This window comes from Polistes canadensis, unplaced genomic scaffold (genome assembly GCF_001313835.1).
Source record: "Polistes canadensis isolate GaletaPanama2010 unplaced genomic scaffold, ASM131383v1 scaffold_5, whole genome shotgun sequence".
Taxonomy (NCBI): Eukaryota; Metazoa; Arthropoda; class Insecta; order Hymenoptera; family Vespidae; genus Polistes; species Polistes canadensis.
In genome coordinates, this window is record NW_014569552.1 from 516,681 (window position 1) to 522,680 (window position 6,000).

Genomic DNA, 6,000 nt, shown 5'->3' on the forward strand with positions numbered 1-6,000 from the left:
AGAAACTTATAGTCTCAGCGGAGTGTCGTAGTTGTAGCTCTTTAAATAAGAGACACGAAACTAAAATATCTATTTGTACCAGGAGCTGCACATTTGTAGCTTAATCGTACGTATTTTTTTAATGGCACATTTAAAGAGGATCATAGAAATACAAAATGGACGATATCACGAAATAATGCAAAGAAGAATCTTTACGAGACATTAACAGAGTTAATACAAGAAACAACGGAATGATGAGATACAACGTCAACGATAATAAAAAAAAATATATAGCGTTGAAAAAAAAACACATGGAAACAGAATAAATTATTTTTTACAACATTCTCTTTACGATTTTTTATTAAATATATATTTTCGAATCTAAAATTTAAATGCAATTTGAGCTAACAAGGATTAAACACGTATACAATGAAAATAAAATAAAAATAAAAAATAGAAAAGCTTTCAATGAATTTATTTTTTATTTAAAAAAAATTTGTGTTTCATTGTGCTCCAATAAAAGAAGAAATCAAATTAAAAAATCATTTACAGATTCGCGTAGAGGATATTAGAGAAAAATTTAATTTCCGCCAGTATGTTTGTTCGACGCTGTATATTTATACAAAAAAAAAAAAAAAAAAAGGGGAAAAAAATGAAAAAGATATAAAAATATGCTGTATACTCTTTTAACTTGATTGATGAGTCTTTGACACAATTTTCGAACGAATATAAAAATAACTCGCGCGATATGGGTGGAAAAAGAAAAAAAAGATTAAACCAAACCCATTACAAATGATTCGAAAAAAGACCTTAACCGGGTAATTACTTTGGATTCTATTTTTAAATAACTCACTCAAAATTCCTCGAGACTCGTTAGTTATATCTATGTAGATGCGTTAGCTGCCCAACAAACAGAAATACCCGAAGCTATTAATCAAACTTTCATCTATCGGCTGGTAATTTGTACTCGATAATGCATAAATATTATGAATAGAAAAAGAAAAAGAGAGAGTAATTTTTTTTATTTAGATGTCTTAAATATTTTTTATTAGCAATGTAAGAAATTTCTATACGATTACTTAAATAAAATACCATGCATATGCATATTTGGATTTGTCGTGTTATAGTTGTATTTAAAACAAGTATCCAAACTTTACGCACACGCGTGTTATACACGTGTACATGTACATATACGTATGAACATATACATACATATTATGTATATATTTATATATATATATTTGTATATTATTTATAGTTTGTAATTTTAAATTCGTACCTTTTTTTTATTTTTTGTTATATATAAAATCTGCATAAATTTCGAAGAGTTTTTTAGAAGGTAGATTCGCGACGAGTATAATTAAGGATTATTTTTGTGATAAGTATAAAAAACAAATATAACGAGTCTTTATCATAAAAAAGAAAGAGACCGATAATAAATAATTATGAAAAAATTTTCGAAATTACTACGTTATATAAATTCATTGATAATTCGATGTAACGTACAACGTATGCACATATATATTGAAAAGTTTTGAGCCTAACATAGAAACAATGTCTTTTTTTTTATTAAATTCATTATCAGTTTTATTTAAAAAGAAAAAATACAAGTTTTTTTTTATTGTTGAAGCTCAAAAATTTCAATCTATCCACGCATACGCATACTGTCATACATTTAAAACCACGCAGTAGATTTCGAATATTTTCAAATAAACCCCTCGCAACGAAAAAACATGGGACTATTGGTAAAGAAATGTGTTTGTACATAAAAAAAGAATTATTAAAAACAAATATAAGAAAACAAAGGATTGGAATTGCTGGATAAAAAAGGAAATCGTCAGAAACTAATTGTAATTTGAATATTCGAAGTTTTAGCTAGCGTTGCTACTTAGAAAAAAACTGTATACGTATGTGTATATGTACAGAACACAATGGACGATAAATCTTACACAGAAAAGACGACACATGGACGTTACGTAAATATGTACAAACACATTGAAAATACATTGAGTTAGGTTTTACACATATATATATGTATATAAACAAAACGAATCTACAGAGACTCGATGTAGTAATCAGTTCCTTCCAAGCTCTGGGACGTGTACGGTCGGACAAGGACAAAACGAAAGGATCGTTGAACGAAGAACACATACGCAACATGGACGACGACGATGAATCATTTCACAAGCCGGTTTTATGAGTTTCTAAAACAACTATTTCAAGTTATTTTACCCCTTAACCTACAACTACGGGCATAGCCCGTAGTACAATGACAATTCTTTTTTATCTGTTTGATATTAGCTTTTTTAATTCGTACATATTATTCAGCAAAATAAATAACGGGAAAAATAAAGTTACGATCGATATAGCAGAATGATTATTTAATAGAATATGGTCCAAACTTTTGGAACGTAAATCGTAAGTTAAGGGGTTAAACCGATCAAGATCGAAGATCGAGAGAAGGCAGTCTTGAAAATCATTTCTAAAGGTAATCTCAACAGGTTGTTTCAATCAATTTTAATTTAATTTATATAAACTTCTGTTTATTTAATATCATTTAATTAAGCTAGTAATTATGAAAGTGGTAGTTTAATTATAAACTATTCGAGATATTAGCAGATATTTTAAGATATTTTACTAGATTCTATTTTGAATATTAGAAAATTAAATAGAAAAAAATTATTTATAATAATAGATGTGTGTGTGTGAAAAGTAAAGGAACAAAGTAAACAGGTTCAGGTAAAATTTTATTAATAAGTTGTGTATGGTTATTTGCACATGTAATAAATTTAAATATCTCATATGGGAAATGAGATGATGTTTAATGGAAAACTCCAATATGTGCCATCAACAAATAATGTGGATTTAATAAAAATTAAATTGTTAATTAAAAAGTTGTATAATTTTGTTCTGTTTACCCTTCATATATACTTCAGTTTTTCTCTGTACTCGTCATTATAGAAAAATAATTTTAAAATGTAATTATATAAAATTAATAATAATAATAATAATAATAATAATAATAATAATGCGTATGACTAACAAGATCACTTTCATAATTACCTACTTAATTATTCTTTCGAAGTATTATTTGCGTTACGCGATTTTCAATCAAGGTTTTCTCGGTGCTACGTTATTCGATTAGCATATTAGACGTACTTACTATATAGTATACATGTGAGACGATTTATTCGGGAAAAATATGAAAAGTTTGAATTGACGTTGCAGAAAATATATAATATAGTTTTATTTCTGTATTCTTATATGAAACCAGCACTCATAAAGTTAAACAGACACACAAAAAGAGAGAGTGAGAGAGAGAGAGAGAATGAAAGAATGAGAAAATGTATATATAAGAGAGAGAGAGTGCGTATGAGATGGAAATAGAGAGAGAAAATGTATATGGAGAACAAAAAAAAAGAGAGAGAAAAAGAAAAAGATAGAATTGCTGTATGTGTGTGTGTATATGAAAAAGAAAGAGACAAAATATATATATATATATATGTATATATATGAATAAAAAAAAAAAAGAGAGAGAGGGATAAAGACAGGACACGGACATTCACAGGAACGTTTACTTATACAAGAAACGTGACGTACATTCGATATTTCGTTATATATACATATAAAAATAACCTTCGTCGTCGGCGTCGTGACGCCCCCCATCTTCTTTGCACGACGCTTACACGTAGCAATAGCAATAGCAGCAGCAACAGCAGTAGCAGCAGCAGCAGCAGTAGTAGTAGTAGAAATGGTAGCAGTAGTAACAGTGGCAACGACGACACCCTTGCGGAAGTGTTCTTTTTTTCTCTCTCTCTCTCTCTCCCTATCTCTCTATCTCTGTCTTTTTCTTTTCTTTTTTCCTTCCCTCTCCTTAATATTCGTAAATAACTTTTTTGGCCCTGCAACCCTCACAAATTTCTTCTATCTTCCATTTTCTTCTTTATTTTATGAGATCGAACGAAACGATATCCTTCATAATAGCTAACAAAAGAAAAGAAAGAGAGCGAAAGAGAAAGAGAGAGAGAGAGAGAGAGAGAGAGATAGGTAAAGTACCTAATCTTCTCCTATCTCTTTCTTACTACTCGTTATCACGTTTTCCGAACGATGGGAAAAAGGGAGACGAAATCGAAAAATTGATGAACGCTCTCGAGAAAGAACGAACGTTGATGAAATACTTGTACTACTTACATATTTTTTTATCCAACCCCCTCTCTCTCTCTCTCTCATTCTTTCTTTCTCATAAATATCTTGTAATATATCTAATACAGTCAAAAAGTATCCCTATAAATATATGTATGTATTTATGTATGCATGTATATAAGAGTATCATATATGTATAGGCGCGTGTAGGCGAAAGAAAACTAAGATGTTAAAACGAGGAGGAAGCAACCAACGTTATATGCGCGTTTTTCCTCTCACGCGGTCCTCTTTCATACCCTTCTACCCCTCTTTCTCCTCTTCATCCTCTTTCATCTTGCCTCCTTCTTTCGTTCCTCAGCAAGATGCACGTAGCGTGACTAACCGTCGTGACTAACGAGCCGGGCCCGATTCTGTGCCTTCTTCTTTCCTTTATTTTACTTTACTTTACTTTACTTTCCTTCCCTTCCCTTCCCTTCCCTTTCCTTCCCTTTTCATCCCTTTTCTTTCCTTTTATTTCATTTCCTTCCTTCCTTCCTTCATTTCTTTCTTTCCTTCTCGTTTAAAGTAAACTCGCCTAACCGAGCGAAAGAGCATGATGATCGTTCGAAATATTTCCAGAACCAATGTTTCGGTCGGAGCACACTTACGTACATCAGAAAAAAGAGGGTTGGCTTGATTTTTATTATTTTTTCTTCTTGGTACTCCTTGACGTAACGTTTCAATTCTTCTACTTCTAGACCTCCTCCCTCAACTTCCTTCAACTATTTTTACTTCTGCTTCTTTTCTTCCTCGATCTACCCCATCTACGATACCCTAAACCCCGTTCTTCCCCCTCTTTTCTATTCTTCGGTAAATCACGAATGCATCCTATCCGGATAATATATTCCCATACATCATGGATGCATCTTCTTATCCGGATAATGCATTCCTTTTTCTATACGCATATACATATACGACTATATATCATTATTATATTCGGAATATAAAGAATACGTTTGTAAATGTCTATATATGTATTCATGTATTTATGTATGTATGTACGTATGTATTTACATATGCTTGTATCTATGTGTTTGTAAGAAATCTTACTACAAAACTCGTTAGTTTCGTTTATACATTTACCGGAAAAGTAAGATAGATTTATGGAGAACGTTAAGAGGATAGATAAAAAGAAAAAAAAAGTTCAGATAGAAAGAAAGAAAGAAAGAAAGGAAGTAAGAAAGTAAGAATGAAAAATGACTTCTCAGAATTCCAATTTAAGCATTAAGGTAATTAAGTAGAGTACACGAATGTAACTACATCTGTCAAAATATGTCAAAAGAGAAACAATATGAAATTTGGATTTTTAAATATTATTTTTGAATTATGCATTTCGACCAGTCGCGAGTAATAATTTAAAAAATATCTCGATTGGAAATTTATTTATAAAAGTTTAATGCACGGGTTTGCGTTTGTGAACGTGAGATGCGTTATTTAGTTTATCTTTGTTTAAATATTTTTCTTTCTTCGAATAGATCGTTTCTTTCTACGAGAGCTAAAAAAAAAAAACTGTTGTCATTGGACTCTTTTTCTTTGTTTTTTATCTCTTTTTATATCTGTTTCTCACTCTCTCTCTCTCTCTCTCTCTCTCTCTCTCTTTCTTTGTTTCTCTCGTCTCGTTAGAGAAAAGCAAGGTTCTCTTTCTCTCTCTCTTTCTCTGTGATGTGAGCGTCGTTAGAAAACTCAACTCGCGTAAGCGTGTCACGAATGCAACTTCTTTTAGAAGAGTTGGGGGTTGAGAGGTTAGGGGTTGGGGGTTGCGAGGTTGCAGGATTGTGGATTGAGGGGAGGGGTAGTCATAGACGAGCGACAAAAGAGATACGAAACAGGTAGGTGAGA